The sequence below is a fragment of the Ixodes scapularis genome, unplaced genomic scaffold (genome assembly GCF_016920785.2).
Source record: "Ixodes scapularis isolate PalLabHiFi unplaced genomic scaffold, ASM1692078v2 PGA_scaffold7__128_contigs__length_106722199, whole genome shotgun sequence".
In the NCBI taxonomy this organism is placed as follows: Eukaryota; Metazoa; Arthropoda; class Arachnida; order Ixodida; family Ixodidae; genus Ixodes; species Ixodes scapularis.
The window spans coordinates 39,678,716-39,703,185 of NW_024609882.1; the positions used below are offsets into that span (position 1 = coordinate 39,678,716).

General features: G+C 50.7%; 1 pseudogene; it reads left to right on the forward strand.

Annotated features, from left to right (window-relative positions):
- Nucleotides 1-13,956: 13,956 nt before the first annotated feature.
- LOC120846324 lies at nucleotides 13,957-24,133 on the forward strand (annotated as a pseudogene).
- The last annotated feature ends 337 nt before the right edge of the window (nucleotides 24,134-24,470 follow it).

The window sequence follows — 24,470 nt, forward strand, 5'->3', positions numbered from 1 at the left end:
CGCACTCGTACTCGTAGCCTCTGTACTCCGCAGAAAAGCACGCTTGACGAGGCAGCTGTGGCTTGGTTTAATCTAAAATAAAATGATTGGACACTTTTTCTTTTTCAATATGTCTTTCCAGGAGCAAGGTTGCGCTATAAGCACGCGGAATTCTGCGGCTCTAGCAAATTTAACCAAGATCATGCGCGGTGTTCACTCGAAAACGTAACGCACAACTAAATTCGGTCCGAGCAGGTCATTTTTAGCGTACGCTATACTATTGCGTGTTGCGTACGTAAGGTCCAGCAACGCTATACTAAAACTGTCTAGCACACTATAACTTGAAATTACGGCTGGTTGTAGCAGCACAGCTGTCTGGGTGGGCAACAGTATGGGTAAGGGGGGGGGGGGGGTTGCGGGAGGGACTTCGATTGACTTTGCCATGGCAGGCTAAAAAAGCTTGGCCGGATGACTCAAGCTGGCTAATGACGGGTCAGCTCGAAAGAATGAGGACGAAGACGGTGTGGTGCTTTGAGTTTCCACAACGAAGGTATATATGAGCAGTTTACTGTAGTTTGTGCAGGTAAAGGCCCGTTCACACGATGCATTTTTCTCGCGCATCTAGTGTCGCGAAACATACTTTCGCGAAATGGTTGCGCCGTCTGAACGAGTCCGAAAAGGACGCGCGCATCCAAAAAAAGTTGCGCGCACACCTCGCTTTAGGAGCGAGCTTTTGCTGAAACTTTGCCGAGTCCTGTCAATCACTCCGAGGGCGCCGCCAATGGCCGCTCAGAAACGCTCTCACGTCGCCTTTGAGGGGGGAGCGAGCTGTTTGAGAAGATCACTTCACTGCCGGTGTTGTAGCCGAGCCAAATCCGAAAAAACCGAAACCACGAACGATGGATACTGCCGGCGCTTCCGCAAGCACGTCAAGAACCACTGAAGGAAAAGTGAGCAGCATACCGGAAAAAAATCCAGCAATGGACGAAGACGTAATTGGTGATGATGATAATTCGCGTGTATTTTTAGTGATAATTAAGAAATAAAACGTTGAGACAAGGAAACAAAAAGGGACGTACACAGTACCGTCTCAAAACCAGCACAGCTTACAGCTCTCATTTACTTCCACAACAGTTTGTCAACCTCCACCCAAATTGTACATATTCAACAGTAAATAAAGTAAATGGCAGTAAATGACAATTCAACTAGTAAATGACAATTTAAGAGTAAATTAAGTAAATGTAAGTAAATGACACGACGCTGAATGGCTAATGGTGATGATGATGATGTTGGCTTTCAACTGAAGCGCCACTTTATGGTCAACACCCAAACTATTTTCGCGAGTCTGAACGTCATCGTTGTTGCACGTGAAGGGGTACGTGTGAACGAGCACATTTCGCGAAACTTGAGTGTCGCGAAACTGTTGCGCGCCAAAAAGATGCCTCGTGTGAACAGACCTTAAGCTTTCAGCATCTAATAGCTGCAACTTCAGCGGCGACACGTAAGGCCCGTTCACACGATGCATTTTTCTCGCGCATCTAGTGTCGCGAAACGTAGTTTCGCGAAATGGTTGCGCCGTCTGAACGAGTCCGAAAAGGACGCGCGTCCTTTTCGGACTCTTTCAGACGGCGCAACCATTTCGCGAAACTACGTTTTGCGGCACTGAGCGCGAGAAAAATGCATCGTGTGAATGGGCCTGTAGACGTGTTCATACTCTACACATGCCATGGAGTAAGAGGATAGCTTGCAGTGATAACCTAATCCGTTATCCCCCCGGCGTAGGTTCTCCTGCTTTCGTCTCCTCCCCCTCCTTTCCTGCTGTCCATACGTGGCGGTGTGCCCGGAGCCGCTATTTGGCGAATTCAGTCCCGTGACAAGCAAATAATTTAGGTAGCCGTGCATGAAGGCCGGTGCTAGCGCAACCCGGCGAAGATGAGCCCGCAACTCTGCTCCCGTTGTACGTGAACTCTAGCACAAACTAAAGAGTTTGTGCTAGAGTAGCAGAGTTGGTAGCAGAGTTGCGTGTCCATCCTCGGCGGGTGGCCGTAGCGCCGGCTTTAAAGGAGCTGTGCAACAATTTTTGTACTGTGCAGAAATACCGCTTAAAACGAACCCCTAACGTTAATGACCTATAAAACACGCGTTTGTTTTTCACCCCACGCAATAGAAGTCCCAGAAAAAAATAAAAAAAAAACGAGCAGCGTTCACCCCCTCAACTCGCAGCCAGAACAAGCGGCCACGTGATCTGGAGCCGATTATATGCCGCCAGTGTTGATCATAGCCACGCGCTGGGGTTGGCAAAGCGCAGGACACGCGCTGAGTTCCAGACATTGTTATGGCACGGCTGTTGTCGTCGTTGCAGCGATTGGACACGGGTCACTACCCGAATGCTTCTCGAGCTAGCAATTGTCACGAGCCCAAGTCGAGTGCCCACGGAATGCTTGGGTCCAATCTATGAACCGCATTCAAATATCGTCACTTGGGTGTACTGCGATCCCCGAGTTACGTCATCAAATTTTGCAAAGGAGAGATTGAATGAAAATGATCGCTTTTGTCCTTGAAATTACACCGCAACAACGGAGTTTCTTGGCCAATGGCGTTGCGTGTGAGTATCCTTGAGTCCCAGGTGTGTCAGTAAGCTCGTGTAGAGTGAAAAACATTCCAAATGAATATGGTTGCACAGCTCCTTTAAAGGTCTGTTCACACGATGCATCTTTTAGGCGCGCAACAGTTTCGCGACACTCAAGTTTCGCGAAATGTGCTCGTTCACACGTACCGCTTCACGTGCAACAACGATGACGTTTTGACTCGCGAAAATAGTTTGGGCGTTGACCATAAAGTGGCGCTTCAGTTGAAAGCCAACATTATCATCATCACAATTAGCCATTCAGCGTCGTGTCATTTACTTCCATTTACTTAATTTACTCTTAAATTGTCATTTACTAGTTGTTGAATTGTCATTTACTGCCATTTACTTTATTTACTGTTGAATATTACTTTATTTACTGTTGAATATGTATAATTTGGACGGAGGTTGACAAAGAAGAAGACTGTTGTGGAAGTAAATGAGAGCTGTACGCTGTGCTGGTTTTGAGACGGTACTGTGTACGTCCCTTTGTGTTTCCTTGTCTCAAGGTTTTATTTCTTAATTATGACTAAAAATAGACGCGAATTATTATCATCACCAATTATGTCTTCGTCCATCCCTGGATTTTTTTCCGATATGCTACTCACTTTTCCTTCAGTGCTGCTTGACGTGCTTGCGGAAGCGCCGACAGTATCCATCGTTCGCTGTTTCGGTTTTTTTCGGGTTTGGCTCGGCTACAACACCGGCAGTGAGGTGGTCTTCTCAAACAGCTCGCTCCCCCCTCAAAGGCCACGTGAGAGCGTTTCTGAGCGGCCATTGGCGGCGCCCTCAGAGTGATTGACAGGTCTCGGCAAAGTTTCAGCAAAAGCTCGCTCCAGAAGCGAGGTGTGCGCGCAACCTTTTTTAGATGCGCGCGTCCTTTTCGGACTCGTTCAGACGGCGCAACCATTTCGTGAAACTACGTTTCGCGACACTAGATGCGCGAGAAAAATGCATCGTGTGAACGGGCCTTAACACAGCCCTGGATTCTTAGCGACTCACGTGACTGAATTCGGCGAATAGCGGCACCGCGTGCGCCGCCGCGCATGGAAAACAGGAAACGAGGAAAAGGAGGCAAAAGCAGGGGAAGATATACCGGGGCGCGTGAAACGTCGGCGGCGAAGCAACCTCCTCACGTGATCGATCTCGGCGAATAGTGGCGCGTCGGCACGTGGAAAACAGACGCTCAACTCTGGCTCCCACGGGGAGCCTATAGACTATAACAAGCGTGACGCCCCGACTGGTGTTCCATGCGTGGAAGCACGTGCAGCGTGCGCCTGGACATAGCTTTGGCAAGCTTGTAATTGCACGGGCTTTCTCGCACGAGCATAAACTAGGCGGCGGCCAGTCACCCCCGCTTGCAGTTGTCTATACAGGAACTCTAGCACAAAGTAAAGCTCCTCGATCTGTTCGCGCTTGGCTTTCAAGTAGCGTCAAATGCACCAGTGCACGAGGCTCGTGTCTCAAGCGGCCCTTGGAAGCGAATGGTGGCGGAGCACCGGCTCGAGGCACGCGTCTTGCGCGGTTCCGCAACAATGATTAGCTATAATTGTTAAAAAAAAATGCCGTTAATAAAAAGACACTGACAGGGTATTTGGGCTCGGCAAGGATTGTATTTGTTCATGCCATATTAGAGCCCAGCTACCCAGAACACGATTTGCAGCTCAAAATTCGTTATCTTTCCGCCCGGAAATCGCCGTTCTAGAACTGGCCGGTGTAAGTCACGCTCCCAATCTTCCGCGTGGTCACGTGCCGTTCCCTACGGTTCTCGGACTAGGGCCCTGCATACCCGCAGATTATCCGCGGTTATCCGCAGTAAACTGTCAGATTCGGACAGAAATGAATCAGATTTGGCGGATAGCGGATCGGATGCGGATATCCGCGGGTCCGGATCCATTTTTGCCGAGGCGGCCCATAAACGTGTTCGACCGCAGAGTGTAGAGTGAATAAGTCAGTATTACTATAAGGTGCATCATCGATTGTGTCGCGGAGGCAAGCTACTATCTTAGAGCAAAGCTGCCAATCGGGAGAAAACTGTTCTCTACTTCAACAAAGGTTTGATTATCACCTAAGATTACTTTAGAACGTTCTACAGGGTGAAACAATGAGACGGTAGGCTCTTTAAATCGACCGGAAAATTCGGTTTCTTAACCTATCACGCTACGACTTTGTGCAGCGTTGCCCACAGATGTTGCATTTTTTTTTTTGTAAAATTTGCAAAGAACGAACTTACCTCAGGAAAAAGTAAAGAAAGAAAAAGGCTTAGCTCCTATGGAAACACAGCGAAGCTACCGGTCTTCAAACAACACGGCGCCGTTTCGCACGGGACAAAAGAGATGGCGCAACGAACGCCGCCAACGAACGAACATACGACGCCGAGAGCCGGCGTCTTTAGCAGATAATCTTTCCGACTCAAGCGACGCGCGTTCCGCAGGCGGCGACAGTCGCAGAAACAAAAACAGACGCGGTAACAACGGGGAACTGCAGTTCCTTGTCTGCTAACTACCGCGGCTCTCGGCGTCGTCTGCTCGTTCGTTGGTGGCAGTTGGCGTCGCGACCGCTTGCGCCATCTCCTGTCTCCCGTGCGAAACGGCGCCGCGTTGTTTGCAGACCGGTGGCGTCGCTGCGTTTCCATAGGAGCTAAAGCCCCTCGATGTGTTTGCGTTTGTCTTGCAAGTAGCGTCAAATGCGCGAGTGCTCGAGGCCCATGTCTCGAGCGGCCCTTGGAAGCAAATGGCGGCGCAGCACTGAAATGAGCGGGCCTTGGAAGCGAATGGCGGCGGAGCACCCGCTCATGTCACGTGTCTCGCACGCTTCCACAACAATGGTTGGCGGTACTTGTAAAAAACGCTTTTATCAAGGGGCTTTAATAGGAGCTAAGCCTTTTTCTTTCTTTACTTTTTGCTCAGGTAAGTTCGCTCTTTGCAAATTTTACCAAAAAAATGCACCATCTGTGGGCAACGCTGCACAAAGTCGTAGCGCGATAGGTTAAGAAACCGAATTTTCCGGTCGATTTAAAGAGCCTACCGTCTCCTTGTTTCACCCTGTATATCGCCAAAAATACAGTCCGTAGAAAAAGTAAACAATGCAGTTGTATCAGTCGTCCCGGGAAGCGTGTTTTTTTTTTGTTTTTTCTTTTTTTGGCAGGGAAAAAACCGAAATGTTCTTTATGCAAAAAAAAAAAAAAAACGGACAGGCCAAAACAAGGTAAAAGAAGCCTGCAAGTAGCTTCTTCGTCTACAATTATACTGATTAAGGCAAGCTGAACAGTTACAAATTAGAAGAACTGAGAGAGGAAAAGATCGATGACTATCAACTTGCTTGCTTTAATACTTCGTCTTCGTTTTTTTTTTTCGCTACAGCTAGTGATAAAAGCCATCCCCCATATCCGCGCGCTGCAGCCATTAGGATGCAGCGCGATGCAGTGCCGGCCAAACCCGATTGGCCGGCAGCGCCGGCCAATCACGCGCATCAGCGTCCTCTTCGTCAAGGGAACAAGTGAAGCTCTGGCACGGCTGCTAGCGAAGGAGGGCATTCAGATGGTCCACAAGCCAATTTGAACCATGCACTGGACGCTTTATGCTACGACCAAAAGATCGGCCACCTAAAGAGAAATCGCAAGGTGTGGGGTACGACATTCCCTGCGCGGAGTGCCCGTCCTCGTACATCTGCGAAACAAAGAACGATCATGAACGGCGAAAATAATCCCTGGAGAAGGGGAACAAAAAGGACAAAGGACAAACACAAAACTCCAAACACAGCTAAGTGACTGGTGAGCGACCGAAAAAATCCGCCTGGTCCGGGTATCGAACCCGGGACCTCTCCATTACAGGTGGAGCGCTCTACCAATTGAGCTAACCAGGGGTTAGACATCAGTAGAGCAAACGGGTTTTATCAGCCGCCACCCGTCTACCACCGACAAGGGTGAAGCTTGCAATTTAAGGTTATGATATAATGCAATTAAATGCAAAGGTGCAAGCGAGCTGGACAAGAATGACGAATTCGTCATTCTTGTCCAGCTCGTTTGCAACTTTACATTTAATTGCATTAGATCATGAACGGATTCGTCATCACGAGGCTGATTGATGCAACTTCGACCAAGAGCGCAGCGCGGTTGTTGAACACTGTGAAAAAGAATGACCATCGCATTGACTTTCTTAACGCACGCATCCTGGGCATCGTAACTAACCTCCGCCGGAGGCTTTTCCTTGAATCTTGGCACATTCAGACCACTCCAGCCAGTGTTGGGAAGTACTGTAAGTACATTGTACTTAAAGTACTACTTTAAGTTGGTTTAGAAAAATTGTACTTTACTTAAAGTACATTCTCTGAGTGTGTACTTGTACTTTACATAAAGTGTTTTTTTTTTTCGGTACTTTCCCAGGGAAGCACAACTCCCGATTTTAAAGTACATCACCTTAATTTGGTCTCGGTGAAATTTAGTTCTTTCAAGAACCACGCGATTGTGTCATTGGCTTTCCCAATACTGTACACAGCCTCTGAGGTCGAGTATAAGAGTTCACCGGCCTTTAAAAAAAAAAATGACGGATAGTCATGTGAAAATGCACTATCGTCTCTCAAGACGTCCTCCGGTTATTCTTCTGAGTGAAGTAATGGCGGCTATAAGACCGATACAAATAATTCGTTTTTGAGTTTATTGTGTTGAATAGTTCATAAGCTAGAGTAAAATAAATACTGTACTCTGTGGCCACCTGACTCCATCCAAAATTCGCCGCCATTTCCTAAAATAAGTGATTCACCCGCATACCACTGGGGCAATGCATATCAGTAGAGCCCTGCATATCCACGAATAACCGCCGTAAACTGGCGGATGCAGGATCCGGATCTACAGTTTTGTCGAGGTGGCCTATAACCGTGTGCGATAGCACAGTGTAGATTGAATTAGTCAGTGATACCATGAAATGCATCATCAAATGTATTGCGGAAGAAAACTACTCTCTTTGATCAAAGGTGCCAATCGGGGAGAAAATTTTTCTTTCGTCAAGAAAGACTTGTTTCCCTCCAAAGAATGCTTTGAGCATTCTTTCTCGCCAAAAAGGCTGTCCCTAAAAAAAGTAAAGAATGCAGGAGCATTAGTCGTCCTGGGAAAGCGTGATTTTGTTTTTCGGGGAAAGAGCAGAAAACGTTCTTTGAGCAAAAGAAACCCAAAACGTACAAGCTATAAGAAAGTAGAAGAAACCTGCAAGTGGCATCTTTGCAGTAGATCGAGGATACTGAATTCAATCCTCTGGAGTGGTGGAACTTGAGCCAGTACGAACTGCCGCACCTCATTCTTGCAGCGCAGTTCGTGCATGCCACCCCAGTATCAAGTGTACCAACAGAAAGAGAATTCTCAGTAGCGGCTATTAATTTTAGAAAGGCAAACCAGTCTGAATCCGTCCATGTTGACGACATTCTGTTTCTTCCACACTGCAACGTCCACAAGTGAAACGTTGTGTGAACGCGCATTTTTTTTTTCTCGACTGTTGGCACTGAATTGTTTTTAAGTAAATCGTTCCGAGCATGCAGCTGAGGGTTCGCGTTTAAAAAAGCACCGATAGGTGTTGCCATTGTGATATTTTGTCAGTGGTGTTCTTGCGCTTTACCACATATTCACGAGTACTTTGCTGCGGTGAGTAACTTTCCTCTCCCTCTTTTTTATTGTTTTGTTTAAATAAAATGACACAATAGTCTCTCCTTCGTTAATTTTCATGTTTATAAAATATGCGTCTGCTTGAAGGGTGTTTGACAAAGAAAAAAGGAAAAGAAGATTACGATGTCCTTCCTTTTGAGCGCATCTTCTGGACAGAGTGTCAGTGTCACGGACTCTCAAGAAGACGATCTCATAACTGCGATCATCTTTCAAGCGATGCAAATGTCTCTGGAAACATCACCGCTTATTTTATGAATACAATCAAATAAAACATAATAAAATTAATTTCACCGCAATTTTGACATGAGTTATTTGCACAAAGGTAAGCACACGGCTTATAAAATACCATCCAGATGCTTTTTAAAAATGTTTTTTATTGCTTGATTTCATGATATAAAATTAATGTACGGATTGAGGGGTCGAATGGTGTTCCGAATTTCGCGGATGCGGTTCAGATGCGGATACAAAGTCTGCAGATGCAGATCGGATGCGGATACAATTATTTAAAAGCTTTGCGGAAGGGGATACGGATCAGATGCGGATGATCAAACTTATCCGTGCAGGGCTCTACATATCAGTTAAAAAAAAAGAAACAAAAAGAAAACACTGTATAGTGGATTGGAAGGACCACTGACCTGTACTGTAAGGGGCTGGATGGCGCGTAGCCGCGCTCCGAGTCGGGCGCGGGTGAAGCCACCGGAAGTTAGATGCTTGTCCCGGAAATCGAGTGTCTGCTGGGTTTTATAGTGCATTTAGTGAATGTTCTGGTTGACCCTTTCTTGCATTTTAGGGTGCAGCTCTTAGGTGCCGGTGTCCAGTTTGAGCGGCGTTGCCATCAGCGTTGCCGTCAGCGTCGACGTAACCGCGCGGTGCATTATGGGAAGCGTCCCATAATGCACCGCGCGGTGCGACCAAAACTTGAATATGCATGCCCGGTCTGGGATCCCGGTACATAAAGCCTCATATCAGCGCTTGAAGCCATCCAAAACCGGTCAGCACGTTTTATATTATCAAACTACCATCGTACATCAAGCGTCACATCCATGAAAGCTAGTCTCTCACTGCCCCCTCTTTCCACTCGTCGCACTATCTCCCGTCTCAGTTTATTCCATAAAATTTACTATGCCAATTCACTCTTGAAAGAACAACTAATCAGTGCTCCATCTACGTATCCTCTCGCCTCGATCACTGCTGCAAAGTTGGTATACCCACTTCCATTTCAAATTCTTTTTTCAAATCTTTCATCCCAAAAACATCTCGTGATTGGAACGGCCTTCCCTCACCCATTGCGTCCATTGGCGATTTTGTCCTCTTTAAAGAAGCTTTAACAAGTTACTATTCATGATCTGTGCCGGACTAACCATTTTCAGCGTTTTTTGTACTTCCGTTGCCCACCCCCTCTGTAATGCTTCGGCCCTGAGGGTATAATAAATAAATAAATAAAATAAATGCACCGCGCCGAAACGTCACTCGTGACGTATCGGCACAGTGACGTTTCGGCACCATGCCGAGATGTCAGGTGATGACGCGCGTTTCGCGTCTGAAAGAAGGAGGAGGGGAGGGGTATGAATGAGGAGGAGGGGCCTACCCTCCCGTCAGTAACCTCCCCTCCACCTCCTCAAGAGCTGCGCTCTAAATCGGCGTTACAGCAAGTTGTAAACGTCTTTCATTATTTACGTGCGTTTTAATAATCTATCTTGAGAATAAGGAATTTGAACGTGGGGTGTGTACATTTAAGGTGCAACCCCACCCTTGGTTATTGTGATTCTGGACCAACAGATGGCGGTGGGATCGCCTTCCAGGCCTGTACATCAATGCGAGAAATCGTGTGTGGTGGCGCTTCGATAAAGTGGGGTATTTTAGAGCGCAGCTCTTAGGGGCCTGTTTCCGGCTTGAGTGGCGTCGGCGTCGCCGTCGCCGTCGCCGTCGGCGTAACCGCGCGGTGCATCATGGAAAATGTCCCATAATGCACCGCGCGAGCCCCCCACTTGGGTCACGTGACCTCGTGGGGGGCACGTGACCCCCCCGAGGTCACGTGACCCCCCGAAGTCACGTGACTCCCCTGAGGTCACGTGACCCTCCTCCTCGAGGTCACGTGACCCTCCTTTTCGAGGTCACGTGACCCCCCTCCTCGAGGTCACGTGACCCCCCTCCTCGATGTCACGTGACCCCCGAGGTCACGTGACCCCCGCCGATGTCGCGTGACCCCCCGATGACGTCATCGTCACTGATGACGTCACCGGCATCCACATCGTCATCGTCATCATCACTGATGGCGTCACCGGCATCCACATCGTCATCGTCATCATCACTGATGACGTCACCGGCATCCACATCGTCATCGTCATCATCACTGATGACGTCATCGGCATCCACATCGTCATCGTCATCACTGATGACGTCATCACCACTGATGACGTCACCGGCATCCACATCGTCATCGTCATCATCACTGGTGATGTCACCGGCATCCACATCGTCATCGTCATCATCACTGATGACGTCACCGGCATCCACATCGTCATCGTCATCATCACTGATGACGTCACCGGCATCCACATCGTCATAATCACTGATGACGTTACCGACATCCCCATCGTCATCGTCATCATCACTGATGACGTCATCAGCGACGTCACTGATGACGTCACCGACATTCGCATCGTCATCGTCACCATCACTGGTGAAGTCATCAGTGACGTCACTAATGACGTCATCGGTACCCGCATCGGCATCGTCACTGTTGACGTCATCAGTGACGTCAGTGATGACATCATCGGCATTGGGGGTCACGTGACCTTCAAGGTCACGTGACCCCCAAGGTCACGTGACCCCCCCTGGTTAGTTTAACCCACCCAGTGCCCTTCTCTCCTCCTCCTCAAGAGCTGCGCTCTAATTCGGCGTTACAGGGAGTTGTAAGCGGCTTTCAATTTTTATACTTGTTACTCCTTGTTCTGTATTGTGCTTTTGTGCTTTCTCTGTTATTTCTATAGACGCTTTGCAGCAGCTGTGCATGGACGCCGCCACAACTGACCTTCAGTTTTTGTTTCCTCTTATTTCGTTTATTTCACTTCATCATTACCATAGCAGGCCAGGTTATTGCCAGATTAGATTCAACTGTGTCCTTTTCTAATGCGCCCACCTTTGTAGAGGATCGTCAACTACCGTATCAGTTGCTCGGCATCTCGGTAAGACAAGAGAAGGTCAGCAATGGCGCTGTAATTTGGCGCGTGTGTAAAGCGTCTATATCCTGAATTTGACGTCCTTGGTCCCTCTGCTCGTTTTTCTCTTCACGAGCTTTGTTTGAAACGCGCACGGCTGCGCCAGTTCTCGTGCAAAGGGGCAGTTGCCTAATCTCCGAGCTCACTTCTCCAGCAAATGTGGGCAGAACAAAACGCGAAAATCGTCCTGAGCCAAATGGCGAGACACATGCACAACAAAACCACCGACGCGTTAAAAATATAAAATTGCCTGTGCGCTGTTATTGGAGATTTTAGAGGCCAATTACACATATTTCAATGACGAAAAGAAAAGAACACGTGTCGCCTAAATGTACATACGGATGTAGGGGGCTTTGCTCACGTCACGCAGTCCCGAGGCGTAGCTGCTGGGCAGGGAGCCCGAAGAACGATTCACGTTCCCCTTTGTGTGCTGGATAAACCAGGACTCAACGAAGAGCCGCTTTCGCCACTTCCTCTCCAAGGCCAGCACGGTGCTTCCCTTGAAGTCGACAGTGTGGCCGGCCTCTTCTGCGTGCTCCGCGAGGGCGCTCGCCTCCATATCCTTCTTCCGGACGTCATATTTGTGTCGCCGTAAGCCTCTCTGCAAAGTTCTTACTTTCGCCAACGTATGAAGCCGGGCAGTCTTTGCATGGTACGCGGTAGACCAAGCCTTGGGCCCTTTCTTTGGGGGGCCGATCCTTCGGGAGGGGGAGGCGATGACCGATTGTCGACAGGGGCTTATGAGTCACCGCAATCCCGTAGCGACCGAGGACGCGGGAAAGGGTCTCGCTGGTGCGGCTAATGTAGGGGACACGTACGCGATTGGAAGGGGGACTTCCAATCGCGTCCTTTCAATTTTTTCAATTCAATTCAATTCTTATTTTCAGATCAAGTAAGAAAATAAAGAGCTGGCCCACAAAAGCAGCATTCTGCTTGTAAAGTTACTTTTTACAAGTGCTTTTTTATTCACTTCATCAAAATTATATAAACTATAAATCTTGAAGTATTAACACACTACCATGTGCCGTGATAAACGTTGAGTTCGGTACGATCTTCGAGGAACTGACTTGATCGAATGACGTTTTAGCGAACGAAGCCCCGTCCATGATTTTTCATCGAACGTCGCTTTAGCGAGTGGCGGTGTTCATTTGAGCGAACGGTGGATTAGCGATGCCGTTCAAGCGACACCAATTTATTGAATCGCTTCGGAAGTACGTTTAGGGAAAATAGCGACCTGCTTTCATATCAAACCAAAATTGACTTCATTGCGTATTTGAAGCTCCTCTGAGAGCTATACAAGAGAAGAGATAACTTAAAAGATGTGCACAGTTTCTGTTGCAAAGTATCTTGTCCAGATGGTGGCTCTTCTGCCATAACTACAATATTAAATAAAACTGAAAATGAATTATAATTACACCCATAAAGAAATGTAACATCGCCGGATATAATACAGTTTCCACTCAATAAATCGCACTCAAATATGCTCTCTACTCATGCGTTTCTTCATGCGGCCGACGTATTCTGGGCCCTTCGATGTCAGCACCGGCTCATGTGAATACGGTTTTTCTTATTTCTCGCATTGACACCAATAAAACACTTTTATCGAACTCGTTTTTGTGTTTAACCATAGTATTAAAAACTTTACTTCCAATATATATTCACGGATTCGGGGAAAATAAAGTAAGTATATCTAAAGTAACTGTACCTACCTAGGTACTCTTTTTGAGTCAGTACCTAGTTACGTACCTAGGTACCTTTTCGTATGAGTAACTGTAACTTATGGCGCACCGTGAATTCACGAGGGCGCCCATCAAACCAGTCGGCCAATCTTGGCCGCGACACGATCACATGGTCGTGTTGCCGCGGGGTCAATCGGGATCTCGAATTCGTCTCCCGATGCGCCGCTTTCTCTCCTAGCCACTGGAGGGCGCTGCAGGCGCCCCCGTGGCAGGCGAGGAGAAACCTCCTCGCCCATCGATAGATATACTCGGTGGGGCAGGGGGCGAGAGGCCTCTAAGAACTCCGGACGCGACGCAGGCACTGGCAGGCAAGTGGGTGGCGACCGGATCTAGGATATCGCGGGACGCGAGGCCTAAGGGCCTCCTTTGTGTTTAGCTTTAGCCTGAACGTGCATTTGTAAATAATTGTGTAATGTAGCTTGTATTTGTAGTTTAGATTGAGTGTTTTGTAGTGTTGTGTTTTATTGTACGAATAAACTGGGAGCGGAATCCCGCTCCCGTGAAAGAACCAGGCTGGACTCGGGTTGTTGACGGACCACGTGGGAAACGGCGAATCGGCGTCGGTACGCAATTTCCTACAAATGGCGCATCAACGTTGGGGCTGGCGAGCCGTAATTACGGTCGCAACGTCCGTCGACGACACTGCGTGAAAGTTCACGCGGGGCGGTCCCCCTGGTTGGCGGGTCTATACCGCGGCACTGTGAAGGTGGAAAGAGCACGTCCAAACAAGTGTTCGGGATGGCCGCGGGTAATTTCGCGCTAACAGATTTAATGTTTTTGGCGGACGTCGCGACGACACAAGCGGAAAAAGAGCGACGGCTCTCGGGGTTGGCGGAGGGGAACGCCGCGGAGATGACCGTAGGGCTGAGTCCGGAAACGCCGACGGTATCGCCAGTAGTGTCTATGCCGCAGAGCACGGAGATGTCCCGTGAATCCACGGCGTTGGTTGCGGCGTTCGCTCAGGCCTTACAGAGCATGCAGAGGGAAACGCCGTCGCCAAAAACCCTCATCCGCATTCCGGTGCCGGAGTACAGCGGACACAGCGATCGAGCTCTGAGCGCGACCGACTTCTTGCTGGAAATCCAGCGATATCGGAAGGCTACCGGCCTGACAGAGAAGGAGACGCTAGGCAGAGTTCTGCCGGTGGCTCTTGTAGGCCCAGCAGCCAGGTGGCATCGCCTGGTGGGCGAGTCAGCCGGAACTCTCGACGAGTTCACGGCCCTCTTCCGACAAGAGTTCTTGCCGGCAGACTACCTGCCAAGAATGCGCAGGGAACTGGATGAAAGAACGCAGGCTCCCGCTGAGCCCTTTGCTGAGTACCTGCGGGCAATGCAGGAACTCCTGCAGATCGCCGATCCGAATGCTACGAACCAGGAGCAGGTCGAGCGGGTGGTGAGGCAGGCGCATCCCACCTTTTCGCGGTACCTGCGTGGGCGCCCATTCGGAAGTCTGAGTGAGCTCGCACAGGAGGCACGCAAGGTTCAGGCCGACATACTGGCGGAGCGCAGGTACCACCTTCCCCCAGCACCAATCGACACGCTCGAACCCCGATGCGCGTGGCACGGGCCGGTGCCACGTGGGTGTCGACGGGGGGAAGCCGCAATGGCGGCGGCCAGCGGGGAGCCGAGCGGGAATCCCTGGGAGCTCACGGATGACGCCTTGGAGCCAGGATCACGCCGAGGAGGGAGCGCGGCCGTCCACGCGGCGGAATTCCGGCCGACCGGCGCACCACGGATCGCCGCAGCCCAGGAGCAGTCTGCCGCCGACCCGCTGCCACAAAGGGGTGAGCGCATCGCACGTCCCACTGGGGAGAGTCCTATCCCAGGTTGGCGAGGCCGCTGCTTTCGGTGCCACGAAATCGGGCACTATAGGCGCGACTGCACAAGGGAGATACCGGGAAACGGAGGAGGCCGCCGATAAAGTTATCGGCGGCGAAACAGACCAACGAGCGGGTCCCCGACACCCCATCGACTGTGTGCGTGCCGACGGCGTATCGAGTCGGAACAGTGACAAGCACCGCGGCCCCATTTATTTCCCTGACGGTGGCGGGAAAGGAGTTCGCAGCTCTTCTGGATAGCGGGGCTAGTGCGTCGCTAATTGGGGACGAGGTCCTCAGGCATCTCCAACAGAAGTCCGTTCGGGTGAGGCATGGGGAGATCACTTTCCAGTTGGCTTGTGGGTCGACGACCTCGAGGGGAGCAGTGCGTCTCGTGGTACGTTGGAATCAACGGGCGCAGAGACAGCGGTTCGTCCATTTGGCCGGGCTGACAGTGCCCATCATTCTGGGACGGGATTTCCTGGCCCACACCGGCATCATCATTGACGTGGCAAGTGGCGGGTACCGAGAGGGGGCACATGCACCCCTTTCAAGTTTCCGAGAGCACTCCATGGGGGCCATGGCGGCAGCGCTGGGAAAAGCGACAGAACAGGAAAGAACCGACCGCGACGACGCCATGAGTCACCCAACTCCGAGCTCCGCCGAGCACTGCGACGGAATGGGCCACCCGTTGGCCAATGCCGATGGACTGTCTCGACCAGAGCGAGAGAGGTTGGCGGCTTTGCTGCACAACTTTGACGAAATGTTCACCGAACAGCCGGGCTGCACTAAGCAGGTGCAACATCGCATTGAAACTGGGGACGCACGCCCTTGGAAGTCCAATCCGCGTCCTGTGAGCCTGGCGAAGCGAAAAGCGATAGATGCCGCAGTCGATGAGCTCCTGAAGTCGGGAATCATTCGCCGGTCATCAGGCCCCTGGGGATTCCCGGTGGTTTTGGTGCCCAAGAAGAACGGAACATCGAGACTCTGCGTCGATTATCGGCGCTTGAACGCGGTGACCGTAAAAGATGCGTATCCATTTCCGAGCATCGAAGAAATCATCTCGAATCTGGGGAAGGCGAAGTATTTCACTACCCTCGACGCAAGCAAAGGCTACCTCCAAGTGGAGATGAGCCCGGGCGACGAAAGCAAAACTGCATTCGTGTGTCACCGAGGCTTGTTCGAGTTCACTCGGATGCCGTTCGGATTAACAGGTGCACCGATGACATTTCAGCGGTTGATCGACGGGGTGCTCGGAGATGCCAAGTGGCAGCACGCGCTCGCGTACCTGGACGACATCATTGTGTACTCGGAAACTTTCGAGGACCACCTTCGTCACCTCGAGGACGTGTTGCGCAAACTGCGGATGGCCGGCCTCACACTTAACCCGACTAAAGCCCAAATTGGAGCTTCTGAGATCAGCTTGTTGGGATTCCGGATCGAGAGAGGAAAAGTTTCCCCCGACGCGGACAAGTTGCGGGCGATCTTGGAGTTCCCAGTCCCTACCGATGTCGGGGGAGTGCGCCGTTTTCTCGGCATGATAGGATACTACCGAGCCTACATCCCGAACTGCGCCGCCATGCAGGCACCCCTCACGCAATTGCTGAGGAAAGCGGCTCCCTGGAGCTGGGAGGCGCCGCAGGAGGAGGCGTTCCTCCAGCTGACCGAGGCCTTGGCGCGTACAGCATCCCTCAAACTGCCAGACCTGAATAGGCCCTTCACGATCCAGACGGACGCCAGCGACCAGGGACTCGGCGCGGTGCTCTTGCAGGAGACCGAGGGAGAGATCCGCCCGGTGGCATTTGCCAGCCGGGCGCTGAACCCGGCAGAGAAGAACTACACGGTGAGTGAGCGCGAATGCCTCGCCATCATTTTTGCTCTTAAGAAGTTCGATCATTATGTCGAGGGGACGGAATTCACGATCGAGACGGACCATATGGCCCTCGCGTGGCTCTCCCGAATCAAGGAACCCGCCGGAAGACTGGCGCGCTGGGCCTTGACACTGCAGAAGTACGAGTACCGAATTCGGTACCGGAAGGGCACGACAAATGTGGTGGCCGACGCCCTCTCCCGCGCACCCGTGGATCCCCCACCGCGCGAGGCAGCAGACTACGGAGGCGGGGCCATCCCCCAGGAGACGGGAAATCCCGCCTCGCGCTCCGCTCCCCACTGTGGCGGCGTCGCGCAGCTGGCTGAGGCGATTACCTCACTGGGACCGGCGTTCAACCGAACGGAACTGTACGAAGCGCAGCAGAGCGATTCGTTTTGTCGCGCTATCTTCGACCGGCTCAGGCAAGAGATGGATCCTGACCAGACGGGCGAAAAGACGCTCCGGCACTCCGGAACACCGAGAGGGCCAAGTGCCATCGCCCAGGAGTCAGACATCGAAGCAGGTGAGCTGGAATCTTACCTGATCGATGGGGACGGCGTCCTGCTGCGCTACTTCCCGGAAGAGAGCGATTCAAGTGAGTCGTTCAAGACCGTGATTCCCCGCGATCTCAGAGTGGCAGCGCTGCGTCACTACCACGATGCGGACGGTCACGGCAGTGCACCGAAGTCGTGGCATAAGCTGCGCCGTTTCGCTACCTGGCCGGGCATGAAGGGGCAGCTGTGCCGTTATGTCCGTAGCTGCGCAGTGTGCCAAGAGCGCAAGCCCAGGGGCGGCAGACCACCCGGCCTGCTCGAGCCCATCGTGAGTACGCGGCCATGGGAGATCGCGGCCTGCGACTTGATGGGACCCCTGCCGCGGTCAAGCGGAGGCTATCAACATGTGTTGGTAGTCACTTGCCACTTCACCGGATTCGTCGAGATGTTTCCAATGCGGAAGGTGACAGCCAAGGGAGTCCTGAGCAGGCTGTCCGAAGTCTGGTGTCGCTACGGGTTCCCCGAGAGACTGGTGAGTGACAACGCCTCGATATTTTGCTCGAAAGTCTTCGCGGCAACCTGCCAGGCCCTCGGGATTAAGCATTGTAAGACTTCGTGTTACCATCCACAAGCAAATGTGACCGAGCGGCGGAACCGCGACATCAAGCCGCTGCTCGGGGCGTATGCTCGTAAGCAGCGGGACTGGGATCTGCACTTGGATTCGATTTCGTTTGCATTGCGGTCCAACCTCAACCGCAGCACTGGGTTCACGCCGGCGCTTTTGAACTTCGGCAGAGAACTCTCTACGCCGACCGATGCGGTTCTTCGCCCGCGACAGAGCGCGGCCAGAGCGGTGCCCTCGCACGAGGATTTCGCGACGCGCACAAGAGAGCGACTGTCGCGGGCGCTGGACGCCGCCCGCGGAAACAGGGCTCGCGCGCGGGCGGAGCAGAAGAGCACCTATGACAAAGCGCACCGCGATGCGCAGTTCGAGGTGGGCGACACCGTTCTGCGGCGAAGTCACGTGCAGAGCGATGCGAGTAAGTTCTTCTCGGCGGCGTTGGCCCCCAAGTGGGTTGGCCCCTTTGTCATCGATTCCAAGAAGTCTCGACTGACATACACGCTGAGGGACCAGAATTCTGATCTCGTCCGCGGGACAGTTCACATCGGCGAACTGAAACCCTTTTTCCCCAGAGAAGGGGATGAGCCGGTCAAGCGGCCGCAAAGGGGCATTCGCGGGCACCAACGATCTCAGGAGTTCCTGGGACCACCGCGGCACAGCTACAACACGCGTAGCCGGAGGCAACCCGATGGGATCGGAACCTCGTAGAGTGCGTGGCCCGGGAAAGGGAAGAAGAGGGGGGAACGATCCGAAATTGGCGTTCCCGGCATTGTGTTTTTGTTTTTCTTTGTGGGTGGGGGAGGGGTGTCTCGGAACCCTCAGTGTTAGTTTTTGTTTCCTGTTTTTGCTGTGGAATGTTTTTCTTTTTTTTTTTTTGTTTGTGCGGCGTTGCTGTTGGTGTTGGGGTACTGCTCCCTCGCTGGGCGCGCGCCTTGGACTTTTCCCAGCTTGTGCGTCATCGGCCCTGCGGCTGCTGCCTCGAGACGCGGCTCGGTGTGATCCTCTCCTGGGAGACGATGAGAGGATGAGTCGCCGTTTGGACGAACACCAGCTTGGGCTGAACTCCTCGTCTTCTGGCAGTGTATTCCCCGGCAGGAACCACAGCTTGGGGAGCCTTGTGGGACGTCCGCGACGCCACGCAGGACGCCGGTGTGCAGTTCTCATTGACACTGGACTTCCAGCCCCGCATCGTTCCGGGAGGGCGGTCGCAGCTGGGTCGCAACCACAGTCCCTCTCCGGTGCACCACTCTGTGGAGGGGCCAGTCTCATGGTGGCCAGGCACACTGCTCAAGGACCCCGTTGCCCCGGAGGCCGCCGCCAAGCCGAAGTCGACACAGTCTACTGTGAGGTGTGTGGTGGCCGCGCACCCCAGGTCTCGGGCGAACTGATGGACCTCAGTGAGGACGACCCATGGGACCAGCGGTGTGTGTGTGCGTGTGGGGGGTCTCCAGGCCAAACCAAGCGACGGTGTTCCCAGCAGCCTAGCCGTACGTCTGAATTCCGGCGTACTTCGATTTTTAGGAGAGGGGAGTATGGCGCACCGTGAATTCACGAGGGCGCCCATCAAACCAGTCGGCCAATCTTGGCCGCGACACGATCACATGGTCGTGTTGCCGCGGGGTCAATCGGGATCTCGAATTCGTCTCCCGATGCGCCGCTTTCTCTCCTAGCCACTGGAGGGCGCTGCAGGCGCCCCCGTGGCAGGCGAGGAGAAACCTCCTCGCCCATCGATAGATATACTCGGTGGGGCAGGGGGCGAGAGGCCTCTAAGAACTCCGGACGCGACGCAGGCACTGGCAGGCAAGTGGGTGGCGACCGGATCTAGGATATCGCGGGACGCGAGGCCTAAGGGCCTCCTTTGTGTTTAGCTTTAGCCTGAACGTGCATTTGTAAATAATTGTGTAATGTAGCTTGTATTTGTAGTTTAGATTGAGTGTTTTGTAGTGTTGTGTTTTATTGTACGAATAAACTGGGAGCGGAATCCCGCTCCCGTGAAAGAACCAGGCTGGACTCGGGTTGTTGACGGACCACGTGGGAAACGGCGAATCGGCGTCGGTACGCAATTTCCTACAAACTGTATCTTAAGCACATTTTTGAAGTAACTTTTACCAACCTGGTTGGGGGGAAGGGGGGGGGGGGGGGGGCGGCTTTTACGGATTTGTTTGAATGCATATGTGGTAGCTGAAGACAAATAATGAACAAAACTATGTCTAAAAAAAAAAAGAAGCCAATACTCAAACGTTTTTCAGGCGTAATTCTGAAGTGTCACCTGGCAGAGTGCGTCAAATACTCCATTGTATCTTTTTGGCAAAATTGCCCGATATGTCAGAACTGCCAACTTTCTTTCCATGCGACGACGAAACTCGTTGCATGCAAATATTTTGCCTCAATTTTAATATGTCATAAAGTTTTAGCCGAGGAAAACTATTACATTGAAACGCCACCCACGTATAGCTGTAAGCTATTTGAAGATATATTGCTCCTCGAGTTAAGGTTTATGTAATTATTTTTATCGTGTTACAAACATGCAAGGAACCTAAATATTTGGCATCTTCGATGCGGACTTATAACAAAATGCCTCGTGTTTTATTTTTATAAATTATGGTTTCGATTACTCACTGCCTTACCGCTTGCCGAATATAAACGTTGAAGTTTTTTTTTTATTTAAACACAGAAACTGTTAAAAAGGGCTATATTTTGTTCTGAAATTGAACCTGAACTTTTAAAATATATAAGATCAACTTTCTTAAAAAAAATGTATGTATCGTCTTCCAACTTCGTATATTTTCCATCTGATACACAAACAATATATATACATATATATATATATATATATATGTTTGTAAGTCAAAGATGCGTACTGTCGGAATTACTACTTCGAAGTTTCTTACGACGTTTCGAGCGGGGACCGCTCTTCATGAACTCTAGGTTATTACGAAGTTTATTGCGAAGTTTATTATGAAGTTTATTACGACGTTTCGAGTGGTCCCCGCTCGAAACTTTGTAATAAACTTCGAAGTAGTAACTCCGAGAGTACGCATCTTTGACTTATTAACTTTTTCCGGCCCATTGTTTTTTTTTTTTATTTACCTTACTTCACCTGTATACGGGATCAAAAATGTTCCGGGACTGATTTTGTAGCGTAGAAAGTGAGGGCAGTACAGTGATGCGCGCGCAGCAGTCAAAGTAAAGTACCTTCGTGTCCCATTAAACCAAAGGGCGTAGCTATGTGAACATTTGGAGCTGCGCTGCACTAGTTTGTTTGACCACATGCACGAGCATGATCGCGATCTTTCCATACACTGCAAACCAAGGGGAGAACGAACATCAATTTTACGTCAAGCTCAGCAAACATAAAACGGAGACCACTGAAATGATTTAGAAAGGTTATGTAAAAAAAAACTGAGGTGTGCGAGGTGTTTTGAGTGGCACTCGCGCCTCAAGAATGGCAGAACGTCACCGAAGTCAAGGAGAGGTCGGATAAAGCCGCCCTACCGCTCTTCCTCTTTCAGCGATGACCTGCCGTTCCTGAAGCGCGAGTGCTACCTAAAAAACTACGCGAAATTCACTGCTTTTTTAAACAATCCTGCTGAATCACTGAATCACATCGAAGGTCTCTGCTTAATATTTGTCGAGTTTGACGCAAAATTGATGTTCGCTCTCGCTCTGGTTTGTAGTCTATCGTAAAATCGCCATTGTGCCCATGCACGTGGTCACGAAAACTCGTGAAACGCAGCTCCAAATGTTCACTGAGCGGCTCCCTTTAATATAACGAGACACGAAGGTCCCTTTCATCGACTGCTGAGCGCGCATCACTGTGCTGCCCTCTCTTTTTACGCTACGAAATCAGTCCCGGAACTTTCTGATCACACCTCGTATATATATATATTGTAAGGAAACGATGTTACAAACTGATGGGGGTTTATTATTTGCAAAGTGGTAGCCAGGTTGAGAGAAAGGCCGTTGGGAATTCAGCTAATCGCGCGCTCTGCCCGAATGAACCTCTTGTGTGTGGTCAGTAGGGGGGCAGTAGAGTTTAAGGGGGTTGACATGGGCCGTTTCGCGAGAACGTCGGCGGCGATCGGCAGGTGGCGAGAGCGGCTTGATTTCGTTGTTAACAGCTGAGGTCTAACGAAGCACGTGATATGGGCCTGTGTAGATTGAGAAGAGGTTCTCGGAGAGACCGGGTTGGCGTTATGCAATCCACAAAAGGACGAGATCGCCAGGTGTGAAAGAATTAAGTGAGATGTATCATCGTCGCGGCGTTTTTGTTGTCCATGTAGGTGTGTCGTGCGTGCTCGTGCTAGCTAGCGGCATTGTTCATCATGATCTCTGATTTCGGCGGGTGGAAGTCATTCAGAATGATCGGGTGAATAAGATAACAAGCGATCCAATGTTGAAAAGACCTGCCTCCCGTAAAGAAGAAAAAATGGTGAAAATTGAGTACTGCTTTGAACGGCCGTACTGTAGGCGAAGGTTACGAACGGAAGAACCTTGTCCCAATTAGATCGGGGAAAATGTACTTGGCGAGCATATCGGCGAGTGTTTGGTTGAAGCGTTCGGTCATGCCGTTGGTCTGCGGATGATACGGTGATGTTTTTCGATGTATGACACTGCAAGCTCGCAAGACCTCTTGGATGATTTTAGAACGAAACATAGTTCCGCGGTCGCCGAGGAGTTTGTTCGGGGCACCATGACGGAGAACAACCTGGTTCAAGAGAAAGTTGGCCACAATTTCCGATGTGTCGGTAGGCAAAGCAGCGCTTTCAACATAACGCGTTAGGTGATCAATGGCGACGATGATCCAGCGATTTTCAGAGGAGGAGTGAGGAAGTTGGCCAAAACGATCTATTCCGACACGGTCGAATGGTCGTTCTGGACACGAAATGGGTTGATGCAGGCCTTGAGATGAATGTAAAAATGAATGAATGTTGGCATTGGAGGTATGCGGTCAAAAACTTTTGGACGCTTCCGTAAAACCCTGGCCAGTAGTACCGTGAGCGTACCCGATTGTAGGTCTGGAGTAGACCTCCGTGACCACATGTTGGGTCATCGTGAAGGCATTCTAAAACCTCACGTCGCAATTGACGGGGAATGGCAATAGGCCAATGGCAGCCTTCGGGCGAATAGGAGCGCCGGTAGAGAAGGCCATTTCAAATGCAAAAATGCTTGGACTGTTTTCGTAGTGAGAGGTTTGGGCAAGATGCAGGGTCTCTAACAACAGCCGCAATTTTAGATATCCAAGGATCTCTTGCTTGTTCTTGCTTCATGTCGGCAATGTTTAACGCCAATAAGGTCATAGGATCTTCATCTGTGTGAGGTAGGTCTGGTCGTTGAGAGTGCAGGAGACAACTAGAGAAACCATCGGCGTCGCCATGTTTGCGGCCCGATTTGTGCAGAACAACGAAGTCGTACTCTTGCAACCGCAGCATCCATCGACAGAGCCGACCCGGTTAATTTTCGACCATAAAGATATGGGCGGATCTTGGTAACTTCCCAGACGACTGCCAAACGTTCTTTGTTAGTTACGGTGTAATTTATTTCTGGTTTTGTGAGAGCCCCGCTTGCATAAACGACAACATAATCGCCGAATCCTGCCTTGGTTTGTGCGAGCACAGCCCTAACTCCAAAGCCACTGGCATCAGTACGAAGTTCTGTTGGGGCAGTAGAATCAAAATGCGGAAGTATCAGGCAGATGTTAAAATATTTTTGAGCTGGTTGAAAGCAGCCTCGCACTGCGATGTCCGAGAAAATGGGTGTGAGGATTTCTTTAGAAGATCATGCAGGGTTGCCGCTATGGATGCGAATCCGCATACAAAACGTCGAAACTAGGAACAAAGTCCAAAAAAACTTCGAGTTTCTTTTTGAGTGGTTGGCCTGGGCATGTCGGAAACGGCCTGAATTTTGCTAGGGTCGGGTTGACCGCCGTCTTTGGACACGAGATGGCCAAGTACTTTAATTTGCCGTACTGCTAATCGATTTTTTTTTTTTTTTTTTTTTGCGTTGAGCTGAAGGCCGGCGTTGCTGAGACAAGGCAATACGGTGGTTAATCGACGCAGGTGCTGCTCAAGCTGAAGGCCGGCGTTGCTGAGACAAGGCAATACGGTGGTTAATCGACGCAGGTGCTGCTCAAACGTGTTTGAAAATATTACTACGTCGTCTAAAAAACATAGGCATATTTTCCACTTGAGGCAGCGCAACACTGCATCCATCGTACGTTCGAATGTTGCCGGCGCGTTGCATAAGCCGAAGGGCATGGCGGTGAACTGATACAGGCCATCGGGTGTTACTAAAGCTGTTTTTACTTGATCGTTGGAGGCCATAGAAATTTTCCAATAGCATGAACGGAGGTCTAGAGAAGAAAAGTACTCAGCTTCTTGTAAGCAGTCGAGGGCATCGTCGATTCTTGGCATTGGGTATACATCTTTTCGGGTGATCTTGTTTAATCTC